The following is a 13,718-nucleotide window of genomic DNA, read 5'->3' on the forward strand; positions in this document are numbered from 1 at the left end:
TCTAATGCGTAGTGTTACATGGGTTTTAAAGCTCGTGTCACATCACGCATTGCGGACGCAAATTGAATTCCGATTGTGTAGAGTCCTAGATAATCAGAGATTCATCATAGAAGGGTATGGTCTGATTGGCTATCATAGAATACGGTCAAGCTAATGCTGTAAATGCTTTGAAGCATTTTTGATTAGCCATTAGTAAAATTTCTTCTTCTCATTGGTCAATCAAGTGCTTCAAAGCAAAGTGCTTTGTAGTGAGACTTTAACTACGCTCCATTTTAGTAAGAAATTAAAATGGCGCTGTGATCACGTGATTTAGACAGCCAATCAGCACGTATGGGTACCCATGAGAAACTAAAATGGCGGCGGCGAACTAACCTAATCAACGCAATGTCAAATCTTTAATTATTTAGAATTCTATAGGATTATGAACTATGAATCGTTGATCACAACTCGATCAGTTTGAAGCAGCCAAGTATTCAGTTTGCCAATCGCAGAACAGATGAATCTCTGTTTTTCACGATCCGTGATCCACATTCGCAACGCGTGGTGAGACTTTACGGGGAGTCCCGGATTCTTCCGCGATCAGCGGACTGAGCCTCAGCACAATGATGACCGTAACTGAGTCGTAATCGTAGATCAACGCTCAATTTTTGTCAATCTACAACCATGACTTACGTTTCATGACTCAATTACGCTCATCTTTGTGCTTAGGCCCTCGCAAAGATGGTCCGCGGCGTTCCTAGGATCTGTGAATTCGAGGACTCGGGAACACGTCTTCGTTGAGAATTCGATTCCATGAGTCCGCGAGAGCATCCGAGGATCTCGAGCGACCACAAAGAGGAACGGTGTGGAGAAAGGATAGTCCGTGGAGCGAGTTTCGTGTTTGTCTTTCTGTATGAGAGCAGAATAGTAAATGTTGTTCCATTGTTACTGAGCAAAAGAAAGGTGTGTATATATATATATATATCTAGATACATAAATATACATATACATGTATCACCGTGACGTTTTAACGTGGTCTGAATGACGTGTCGGTGTGTGCCGAGTAAGCGACTTGATTAGTCGGTCGTGAATCAAATTTTCATCCGTCAACGATCACGCGGTGCGAGTATAACGTATGTATTCGTTATACATATGTATGTGTTCACGTTCGCGAGAAAGAGATACGAAAAATCCCGACGGTCCATGTCACCCGCGCGCGCGCGGCTCGTTATAGCATACATCAGCGTCGGAATTAAGCAGATCTGGGTTATTCAACCGGTTGGTCCTTAACGATGCGTACAAATATAGTCCGATATCGGCGACAACTAATATTATTCACGCTTCTTGCGCGCATTCTCAATTCTTCCCGCGCGCCACTCGAGCGCGGCATGCGTTATAATTAAATTAAGAGCTGACGGCTCCTATTAATTCGTAAGTACGGCAGGGGAATCGTTGACTTTGCGTTAGAGGCTAGTGGGGGGAAAAAAGTTCCAACGGTCCTAAATTATATCGTGCACGTGCACTCACACAGGCACACACACACACACTACACACACACACACACGCGCGCGCGCGCGTACGTGCACACAGAAATGAATACATAATAATTGATCACCAGGCCACGCCAAATTGTTAATAGCCATTCGAACGTAATAGTCCTCCATTCATCTATGAAATAACTATATTTTGTCGTTTCGAGTTTAATGGCCCTTACCGATCGATAAGCGGTGTTCTCGGTTATAATAATAATAACGATTGCGTCGTTTTCAATTTGACCGTAAAATTAGTTCGAAATTGGAAATGATCGTCTCGCGACTTTTCGCGTTGCGCGTCGCGTCCTCTCCTCCTTTTCAATTATGTAAATTTAAAAGAGAGAGAGAGAAAGAAAGAGACAGAGCCAGACAGTTTCGCCGCTTTATCTCCGCGTCGTCCATTTTCCGCCTCCCCGGGATATCGATGGGGACACGTTTGAATTGGAGGGATGTTATATTTAAGATCCATTTGCTCGTCCGAGCCTTTTATTGAATTTTTAAAACCCTCCGAGATGATTCGGAGAGATTTAACCCCTTCGTCGGACGCGACGGTTTCGTTCGAGACGACACGTACATATACGCTCTTTTCCTTTCTTTCTCTTTTTCAGTTCGAATAAATAAATCATACTGATATTTATTTAAAAAAAAAAAGTACGATACTCTGGGGACGACAGGGTCGGGCAAAGTTTAAGTGCTCTCGAATATGGAAGCTGTATGCGAGACTAATGGAAAATAGAGAGGCCGTCGTGGGGGGAAAATAAGAGAAACGTGCAAAAAAATCTCCTTCCTTTGCTGCCGCTCGTGAAAGACTAATTTCGCTACGTGGCTGAACGAACCGGTTCGCGGAAGCGGGGTTGGGAACTGAATGTCGATCCCCGTCGCGAGAAATGAAACGTCAGGATGAGTTCCGCGCGTGTCGTCGACACGATCGAGAAGGGCAAAGGTCGCGGATATGGGGCGGCAGTCCGCAAGTCCATCGGACGCGGGAACGCCGTTCCGGATAAACGCGAAAGGCAATCGCGTGCCATTAGCAAGCGACCGATAACGGGTGAAAGGAGCGAGCTGGAAGGAAAAAAATTGCACGAGGAAAATAGGGACAGCTTCGGCGTGGAGGAGGAGGGGGATGGCGAGGGGGGTGGGCACGAAAGCAGTAAGGGCGGATGGGACGAGATGGAAAATTGACGCGTTCATTATTGCCCGGAGCTTTAGGAGCGGAAAACAAAGAGAAAGAGACTGAGCGAAAGAGGGGAAGGGGAAGAGAGAGAGAGAGAGAAATAGAGGAGATCGACTTGTAAGAGCCATGAGGCACTTTGTGCGCCTCTTTCGGTAATCGAGACGATTTATTTATCTGACGATGACAAATTAGGACCTAATACGAGTCTATTACGAAAATTTGGAAACTGAAGCTATACGGGATGTGAATGTTTCTTCTTCAAGATTATTTCTGAGTCAATTTATATTGAAATTACTTGTAATATTGGGTAAAAAACATATTTCTTTCGCTCTTCTTTAAAACGGTTATCTAATTTATTTTTATTTATATTAATCACAATGCTGTAATCTGTTTTTATATTATTATAATGAAATTTAAATTAAATATCAATTCAGAGGGAAAGTTCTGTAAAAAATGTTTGTAATTCTTATTCTTTGTTCTGTAAATATTTGTAAAATTCTTTAATTGGATCATGTATAACTTTCTAACGAATAATTTGTAACTAAGAATGAGGCGGCCAAATTGCTGACAAATTATTGACGTGAATGAAATGCGATCAAATTATCTCATTTTGTTAGTCGTATAATATTCATATCTGTCGTTGTATCGCGCGTAATTTCACTTTAACGCCGTAATCGAAGATCATATATTTGGAGGACACGAGTGAATACGATCGGAAATTGCCAACAAATTAGAATAAAAGAGACAGAGAGAAAAAGAGAGGGAGAGAGAGCAAGCGAGAGAAAGGGAGAGAAGAAATGATTGCTCGTGTTGTCGATTCTGCCAAATTATTGCAAATTATCGAGAATCGATTGTCGCGCGATATGAAAATAAAAATCAGTCTCTCCGTCGCGGATTCTGCTATTCTTAAATCTGCAAAAGAAAGATTCTGAAAAATTACAGGAACGACGTGTCAACGGCACTTTAAATTGACATTTAAGTAACGTAATAATTAACTCGAGGAATTATATAATCTCTTTTAATTACGTTGCTTGCCTTATTAGTGATTACAGTTTAATACCGTCGTCGAAATTTTCAAAATCCAATCCATGTTCATTTGCCGCGTTCGGAAGTGAAGAGTTCTTATCCATGAATTCTTAAGTTTTGTTATCGCGTGTAATTCGCGGAGCATCTTACCGTTCTTGAAAAGTTTATTCGAGAAATGCGCCGCGACAAGACGAATTTACCCGACGCGACGTTTCGCTCAAAATTCGGGGTTGCGTCGAACAAGCGAACGTCAAACTACCCCGATTCGCATTGCCGCGCGATGCATCGCGATAAAGCATTAACGATTTACCGGTCGCCGCGACGCGGAAACTTCTTGGAAAATAATTCAGACGGCATTTGCACTTTGCTCTGGGAGACTACCGGTGAAGAAAAGCGACAGTTTTATGGAGGAACGCACGAGACAGCTCGGAGAAATTTGATCAAGAAAAACTGTACAAAACTCAATGAATTCACGTCAAACGTTATTTCTATTCAGTTTAATTTTCAAACGTAGGGAATATTTTTGATATTTTTGGTTATAAATCGCGAACACGACTTTAAGATTTTTCTTTAAATTTGAATTTTTACCTCTTATTGTTTTACAAAATGTAATAAAAAAATTAATTTTGAAGTTTTCATTCTCACCTTCGATAATGAAAGTTCAAGGAGTTTAAAATTTTTAGGACTTTTGGCCATAAATCACTAATACTATTTAGAAATTCTTCTTTATTCTTTGAATTCTTTGAAATAGAATCTCTCTTTAAAAAGTCAAGTCTTGAAAATTGAGTCAAGTCTTGAAAAAGAGTGGCTCAATTTTCAATTTTTAAGATTGAGATTTTATTCATCAGAGTGAAATTTATTTTAACAATTTTTAAGGGAAGGTTTGATCTTTTTATCTCTTATCTTTTTACAAAATTTAGTAATTAAAAATATTGATTTTGAAATTGTATTCAAGAATTTTTTAATTTTTAAAATTTTTGATCGATAAATCGCTAACATGACCTTGAGATTCGACTTTCTTTTCTTTAAGTTTGATTTTTTACCTCCCTTTTTTTATAAAATTTAATAATAAAAAAACATTACTTTTGAAATTAATTTTGAAATTCTCTTATGGTGTTTGATAATTGTGAGGTGCACTGATATCTTTAGGGTGCAATATCTTCGAGATTCAAGCGTTACTTTAATTAAATTCTTGTGCGTTTCTAATGTTTCCATTCAATAAAACAACGACCTCTCAGCTATGGAATTTATTTTTAATAAAATCGATGTTGAGTCCAAACGAAAAAGGAAGAAAAACTCAAAGTTAAGAACGGATTGTTAGATTTTAATGCGTTTATTTGGAATCGACGTTGGGGTGGAAAGGTGAGTTTAAAAATACCCGAGCTAGAATTAGGGAAACAATAAAATCGAGGGTGTGTACCACGGCTGGGATGGTCAGCGTATATCGGGTGAGTTTGTCAACGACGCGGTCGCTTTGACGAACGGCCCCGTGCAACAGCGGCCAATCAGACCGCGTGAAAAATCTGATGGAGTACGTGCGCGCGCGCGTCGGTGGGAGGCTTAATCGAACGTGATTCAAAGTCGACGACGATGCACCGCGATCTTCGTCTGTGTGCGTACGTGTGTGTACACGTCGTGCACACGTAGGCGCGCGTTGCATACGGACGTAACAAAAGCGGAAGTGACGGCCGGGGATGCTCCCGATGCTTTGTGCTCCGCCGGAGAGACGGTGCCTTGCTCGAACAGTGCGCGACGACAAGCTCCACGTGGGTCAAAAGGTTGGGCAATATGCACTTCGCCGGAAGATGCACTTCGGAGAAAGCGTCCTTCGTCTGTCGGACGTTGCGTCGTTAATTTTAAACGCAGCCCCGATCGCGGATTTAATTCTCCGTCGGCCAAGTTGAGCTTTGAAGACATGTTCTATTCTGGTAGATATAAGTAATAATAAATAAAGTCTAGTAGATATAAATAATAATAATAATAGCCAAATAGTAATATCGATCTATTTTTATGAATTAACTTATTATTTTAGACGATAAAACTAAACTCTTACTAGCCTTATTTTAGTTTTTGTTAATTCAATTCCAAGAATCCTTATTTGCTTGTTTTGAATAATAATAGTAACTTTAATGATGTGCAGTACTATAAAGACAAGAAGTTATACAAAATGCAAAATAAGAAGGAGGTATCTGTGACCTTCTTTTGTAGATTGAAAGTCCATCCAGAGGAATAAAAAGGAAACAAGAAAAGAGATGTACAAACAAAACGTGAAATATCAGCTATAATGCTTAAGGACCTAAATCTAAATCTGAATTTAAAACTAATAAATTTCAATCTGTAAAAAATAAGTAAAATACAATCCGACTTCTATGATAGTAAAAACTTGTTGTGAAGCTTACACAAGTAAGCATGAATATTTTCAGACTTTTTATGTAGTCCCCGGAACACGATATAAAAAATCTACCCTGAAGCTCAAAGACTCAGGTTGTTGACGGAAAGTGCAAAACTCCACAATCTCCACATGGCCGACACAGAGTTAATTTGCAATTGAGGAACTACAAGATCGCGATGTATCGAGGAAACTTCGACAGCCCCGCTGTCGGGAGAGATTATCTCACGAGATAATTACATGTATCATAAAGTTTGTTTGTCTCCTATTCACTCTATCAAGCGCATTGGAGTGAGTAAGGGCTGGTAGGAATGGTAGGAGCATATTGGAACATGTTGGAGCATGCGACGCGAACAAACCTAGAAACTCACGTCTTTATGAAAAATATTTCGTAATATTCTTGAAAAGATAGCAGCTAGAAAGCAAGCGGTTTGCCGAAGTAATTATCGAAGGTAAATTTCGCGATCGAGAGACTAGACCACCGAGTGGCTCGACTTGACTCGAGAAGACGTCGGTGCTCGAGGGCTAATATACCGGGGTGATATAGGTAGCTGGGTTAGCCAGTCCCGCGGATTGCTTCGTTTTCCAATCAAAATCGAGTTTGTCACTTGAGGGTCAGACGGGGATGGCGGCAAGGGGGTGGCGGATGGTGGGCACGTTCACCCACATACTCGAGAGCGGAGAACTCGAGTCGCTGTTTGGAATAACTCAAGAATGATTGCGATCTCGTTCCCGAGCGAGGTGGCGTCACGTGGCCTCAATAGCCCCTTGATATATATATAATAAAATAATACACGCACGCGACCACCCCCTCCATCCTCCTTCCTTTGGTTATATACACAGTGTCTCGAGGACATCTTGGAAAGACTGAACTAAAAAAATGATGATTATGCTGATATCGAGTTAAATTGTGAGCTCAAGATTTGAATTATTTGCAATTCGTGAAAGTGAATGAAGGCAAATGAAAAATTGATATTTTAAGTGCCGTATGAGAAATCGAAATATTATTTGCGACAGCTCTTTACGAACTTCTCGAGATTGCTGTAACCAAGAATTTTTTAATTTTTTTAAATTTTTGGCCCTAAATTGCAAGATTTTGAGAGCTTTCTTTTAGATTTGATAAATCTTTTTACTCCTTTTTTGTTTACAAAGTTTAATAATAAAAAATATATTAATTTCGACTCTCGTGTTTGATAATTTAATTTTTCTTTAAAATTGATGTATGTTCTTATATTTTTTACAAAAATTAATAATGAACATTAATTTTTAAATTAATTTTAAAGTTCACTTCTATTCGATAATTTTAGTGGTGCACTTACATCTTAACAATTTCTTCGACAATGGAGGTTTAAGGATTTTTACATTTTAATTTTTGATCACAAATAGCTAACACGACATTAAAATTCTTTTTTAGATTTTATCTTTTTACTCCTTATTTTTCCATAAAATATAATAAGAAGAATAAATAATCAAAATAAATGAACATTGATTTTAAAATTCTCCCGTTGTGTTTGATTTAATTTTGGAATGCAATATCTCTCTCTGACAATGGAGGTTGAAGCATTAATTCGGCTTTCTGATGAGATTCACTCGTCAGAAATCCAACAATCCCGCTCGCGGCGCCCATTGCCGATTGGTGTCCCGTTGCCTCGCTCGAACAAGTTTCGCATTCCACGACGGAGTTCGCGGATGCGGCCGGCTTCTTTCGAATTTTCTCGCTTCGTTGAGATTTATGGCAGTGATTCGATTTTATTGCTTATTGCTCGGCGCGCCCACTGCCGCGCCGACCGGCGATATTCACGGTGTCCCATTTCGTGTTCCTCCCTTGCGCCCTGCCACCCTTTGTTCCGCGGTCCCCTCTCTCTCTGATCCAACCTGTTCCTAATTCTTTTTTCTCGTTCCTCGAAAGGGTGGAATCGACGATTTCGGAGATGACGTTTCAATCCTGGCAACGGAGATTATTGCGCATTTTATTTAAACTTGTAATAAAATTATAAGACGATTTTTTATAATTTTCAATGAATGTATAACTATTTCATTTGATGAATGGAGAGGACAGTTCTACGATTATTACAAGATCGATTTCTAAAAGTAAAATAAAGTCGCACACCTTCCATTTTTGCACACACGCACACGCACACACGCACTGCACTGTCAAATCTATAGTGTCAAATTTAACTTAATGTGAGTCGCCATTGCTCCTACTAAATATATCATTATTTTTTATCAAAATGATAGTTAAATTTGACACTATATAGTATCAAATTGACACTGTATAGTGTCAAATATAACCATTGTTTTAATATAAAATAACGATATGATTGAATAAGAGCAGTGGTGACTCACGTTAAGTTAAATTTGACACTATAGATTTAACAGTGTGAAAGAACGGTTTTGTTGAGGTATCTAAAAATTTAGCTAGATATAGATCTGAAAATAAACACTTAAATCTATAGTGTCAAATTCAACTTAACGTGAATCGCCACTGCTCCTACCTCAATCATATCGTTATTTTATACTAAAACAATGGTTATATTTGACACTATATCGTGTCAATTTGAAAATTTAACTATCATTTTGCTAAAAAATAACGATATATTTAATAGGAGCAGTGACGACTCATGTTAGGTTAAATTTGACACTATAGATTTAACAGTGAACTTTGTTGATTTATCACAATAATTATGTAAGACATTCAAGCCGATTGCTTGATGTAAAAAAACTTTTTACCGCATGCTCATCATGTTTGCGTTTTCTGTTTAATTATTTTGATGAATCATCAAAATTATTTTCAGATTCGTGTCTACATAAATTTTTAAACACTTTATTAAAGTCGTTCTTTCTGTATGGATACGCTACACTGAGAGAAAAGATTATTTGTGATCATTTTTATGGTAATAACTATAATTTGTGTAATTATTTTCGGTGCCAACTACACATATAATTATTATGACTAACATTATAACAGTAAGGTAACATGTAATTAGTAATAATAAATATCAAAATTTTTCTCTCAATGTGCCTCCGAAGCTGATGCCTAAACAGGGCTGGGTATGTACTTGAAATACTTTTATTTGAAAAACAGTATTGGTAAGACAAAGATATTTTGTGTTTGTTCAGAGTACATGAAAACATTTTGTATTTCGATATTAATAACAAAAGATTGAAAGTATTTTATATTTTGTATTTCGAATACTAACATTAACAATCAACCTTATTATTTCAATTATAATGTACAAAAATCTTTCAACCTTTCGATTTTAAATATGAAAATATATAATACTTTTATGTGATCCACTGAAATAAAAAATATAAAATACGCTTGTATTGTAAATAGTGTGTTTTAAATAAAAATATTTCAAATACATGTCCAGCCCTATACCTAAATTTGTAACACAATTACTAGCACTGAATCTGTAAGACTTACTTTTATGTTAATTAAAAGGCACTAATTAATTTCAAGTAATCAAAATGATAACTCATATAAAAAAAATGAATACTATATTTATATAAGAATAATCCAAATTTGCAGATGTAATAACGAAAAAAAATATTTTATTGAAATATTTAAAAATTTAGCTAGATACAGGCTTGAAAATAATTTTCACTATCAAAGTAATTGTGTGGGATACTTAAGCTGATTGCTGGAATGTTAAAACTTTTTGCATTATTGCGCATCATGCTTGAGATTTAGCTGAATTTTTATATACTTCAGTAAAACCGTTTTTCTATATATAAAAAAAAGAAATTTTTAACAAGGAGACTTATAATTGAGTGGGTCTAACAAACCCACCGTCAGCTCGGAAAGGTTAAGAAAAATCCCGACGAGTTTAAATCACGGCGATCGATTGGCGGCGACTACATCCTTACGTATTGCGAAATCGGCAAATTTCTCGGCACCTCGCAGATGTTTGGTGTTTACTGTTGTAGTTGACTCGGTATATGTAGCTCGTGAGAGACTCGACGCGTATATGATACAGCACAGATACCATGAAGAGTTATAAATCAGTCAAATCAGCCGCTACCCGCGCGAGTTTATTCCGAGTTTCCGATTACAATTCTGTCGAATGCATTTGCGAACTACGTTAATTACAGATTAACGCGTAAGTCGATCACTAATTCAAGCGCCAAATATCAGAACGCGCAAACAGAAGCGTGACCCGTGCCCGCGTATGTAAATCGTGAAATGGCGAGAATACGTAACTAACATCGTTAATACTTACGTGTGTTTGCGTGCACAATATGTCGTATTGCACCTAAATGTAATTAAACATTATGCATATTTCATGTAACGTTCGGTTAACCTTAACAGAGACTGCATGATTTTGGTGGTAGGCTAATTTACGTAAACCGTCCTGAATTCACACCGGCATAACATGGAAGAATAAAAACTTTTTACAAGGTTTCGCGATAACGAGAACCTTCGTCTGTCAGAGAAATGAATTAAGGGCGGTATGGAAAGGGACAAACTTATTAACCTTTACACAGACCGTGAGAAAAGTATTCGGTATTTGTGACTGTAATTGCATGATAAAGTAATCGCTATTAGAAGCTCCATTTTTATAATTATTATTAATATTAGTAATAATAATAATATTTTCTATACAGTACACTTTACTTCTCCAAGAGATATTCTGGGAACATCTTTCGGATATTCAGAGAATGTTATACGGACGTCCTCTGAATATCTTTAGGACATCCCTTTGATCTGTAGATATAAGTTGTAATTCTAGTTATTCTCTAAATTCTTTGGAGTGAGAATCTCACTTCATTCTTTTGGAGTGAAATTCTTTAGACAAGCATAAAATGAAATATATTGGTTTCGAAAACGACTGTAGATTATAAAAGTCCAGATATAATAATTATTCTTATCATTTAGCAGCAACAACTATAAAAGTTGAATTCTTAATCATTTTACCATGCAATTATAGTAACAAATTATATACCGAACACTTTTCTCTCAGTGCACATTTTTACATTTTAATGTTCACTTGCTGTATGATGTACGCGTCGAGTGTATCCAACGGATGGGATTGTACTTGTATCTGTGCTCGAGACTTCTTCTCGACATTCATGCTTTGTCTTGTTGAAGGGGGGGGGGTGGTTTCGACTAACAAATTACGAGGGGCTGGTTTTTAGGGCTGAGCAAGGGGGGGGGGCGGGCGGGCAAGTACTACCTGGCGGGAGGGCTATTTGTCAATCCATTTAACAGCTAAGTAAGGTTGGTAACTCTTAGTAACAGCTCTATAGTCATGGGGATTGTCTGGCGGGGGGATTGTTCTGCACGCAGCAAGATGCTCGCGTCTATCGAGACATCGCATTCCCAAGCCACGCGTCGACAAACCTTCCGCTCGCCTGTCGACCACTAAATCCTGGCTAGGAGTTTAAGGACGAAATTTTCCCAGCCAGGAAACATCATTCGCTCTCATAAACGGGCGTCGCAAATTACGAAAATTGATAATTATAATATAAAGACGATTAAATCGCGAATTCGGTTTCATAAAAATTCAGCGCGTCTCAAGACGTATATATATAAGTGCGTCTATAAGAGCCCGTATTCTCTACAATGTAGAGTCTATATTAAGGTCGTCAGGCACGCGCAAGGCGCAGTGAAACTCGTCGACGCTTGGCGCGGCGGCAGTTCGTCTAAAGATCACTTTTCCCCGTGTGGTACGTCTTCGTGTCGTGTTCTAAGGACAAAGACGCGAGAGACAGAGAAGGGCACCGGAAACGAGGGCGCCGGGTGGCTCTCACGTGTTGGGTCGCCCGTCAACGCGCGCTCGTTCCCCGTCCTCGTTTCCATGCCGTAGAGCAAACGTAACAAACAAACTTTTCGAATCGCCGTCGTCGGATTCGCCACGAAAGGATCGCGCGGCCCGCAACTGGGTGTCCCACCTTCCAAAGGGCGCGATATAGGGCGTCGCACGCGAAAAGGCCTCTGACGCGAGATGCAATTTACGTGGGAGACTATCTATAAGTAGATTAACCTTTAACCCATTACATCGTAATAATGCGAAATACAACATTACAAAAGATCTCATTATGAAAATCTCAGTCAAATTCCTCGTCTTTATTTCTCTCTTTTTTTAAACTACAACCTTAGTCGAAAGTACAAAGCACCCCCACAAATTGACGTAAACGTTCTGTATGTAATAAAAATTAAATAAAAAAAAATTTGATTGAAAAACGATATTTATTTTTAACAATTTCAATATTTTATTCATTTTCCTTTGAATATTTATATTACTGCCTTTTCCAAGAAAATTGACAAAGCTTTGTATTCTGACCAAGCATAGGCGTATTCAGGGAAGAGGAGATTCAAATATTCCCTCAAATTTTTTATTCACTTTTTTAATTCTTTATTTTTTATTTGTTATTTCTCTTCCACAGAGTTCATTTTTTTATTTTTAATTCGAGAAATACCACTTTTAGTTCTGAATAAATTTTTTGTTATCACATAAAATTTTTTTCTCCCTGTTATGATCATGTATATAATTTCGGAAGCTTTCGGTAGTTCAAGCTTCGACAGCGTGTCCAATAAAGAAAGTTTTTGAGCCGAAAAACAGAATATGCGCTGAAATGTCAATGAATACTCTATTCACAATTATACATTTCATTTTTAATGGTCGTATTTTACTTACACTTTGTTAAAAAAAAATAATTATTATATATATGATTTACACAACTTAGTATTTTTTCCATTCAAAATCAGAATCGAGAAGGAAACATTCTAATCTCTAAATATTTAAAAAAAGCAATTCATTAAATGTAAGAATTGCTATTTAATAACAGAATCGATAATTTTTTTCCGAAAGAAAATCCTGGTTACGCCTATGTGGTCAAGGTTGTAGATTTTCTCGCCGATTTCGAGCGGGGCAATTGAAGTTCGAATTAATGAACGGGACGCGTGTTTCGGTAAAAGAGATAGAGAGGATAAAAAAATAGAGGAACGAAGACGCTTGACAGCTGGGGATATCGCGGAATTGTCATATTTCGCATTCGGGCAATATTTCCCGAGCTCGGAAATAAATAAATTGCCTCACGTCAGAACACCTTCGGTCGCTCGTGTCGGTCTTACCGCGCGCGTGTGCAACATGAGCGTGTGTCGCGTGTAGGTACACGTGTATATGTATGTGTATGCATGTGTGTGTGCGCGCGCGCGCGCGCGCTTTTGTCATGTGTGTATGTACATACGTGTGTGCAACGTTGCACTGTCGCGGCGACGGCGACGGCGATGACGGCACACGACGCCCTTGTGTTGCGCGCTTGTGGTGGAGCTATTTTCGTTCAGGGACACCCTCGTGCGAAGGGCCGCGCGCGCCCGTACGGTGGTGACCTCCTCCCCCCAGTTTGTTTTGAATTATCCCGACTACCCCCTGCTTCCTTCGCCAAAACGTGCGCTCTTTTCGGGTGAATCGACCGGCGATCACCGCCGCGATGTGCACCCCCTTCAACCCCTTCGTCGCGCATCGCGGCGGCGGACAGACCCGAAGACGCAGAACGGAGGGGAAAACCTTCGTTAGAGTCACTCTCGTGAATATTACGTAATATAATATGTATATGTTAGCCATGCAGTATATGTACTACTAATAGATATATATATATATATAATATATAT

The 13,718-nt window shown here is 38.5% G+C and overlaps 1 protein-coding gene across 1 annotated transcript in view; it reads right to left on the reverse strand.

Moving 5' to 3' along the window:
• The window catches only part of LOC108731398 (hepatocyte nuclear factor 6), a 110,915-nt gene that overhangs the window by 12,329 nt on the left and 84,868 nt on the right, over positions 1-13,718 (reverse strand). The window lies entirely within an intron of this gene.

Source organism: Mycetomoellerius zeteki, unplaced genomic scaffold (genome assembly GCF_001594055.1).
Source record: "Mycetomoellerius zeteki isolate Tzet28-1 unplaced genomic scaffold, Tzet1.0 scaffold101, whole genome shotgun sequence".
Taxonomy (NCBI): Eukaryota; Metazoa; Arthropoda; class Insecta; order Hymenoptera; family Formicidae; genus Mycetomoellerius; species Mycetomoellerius zeteki.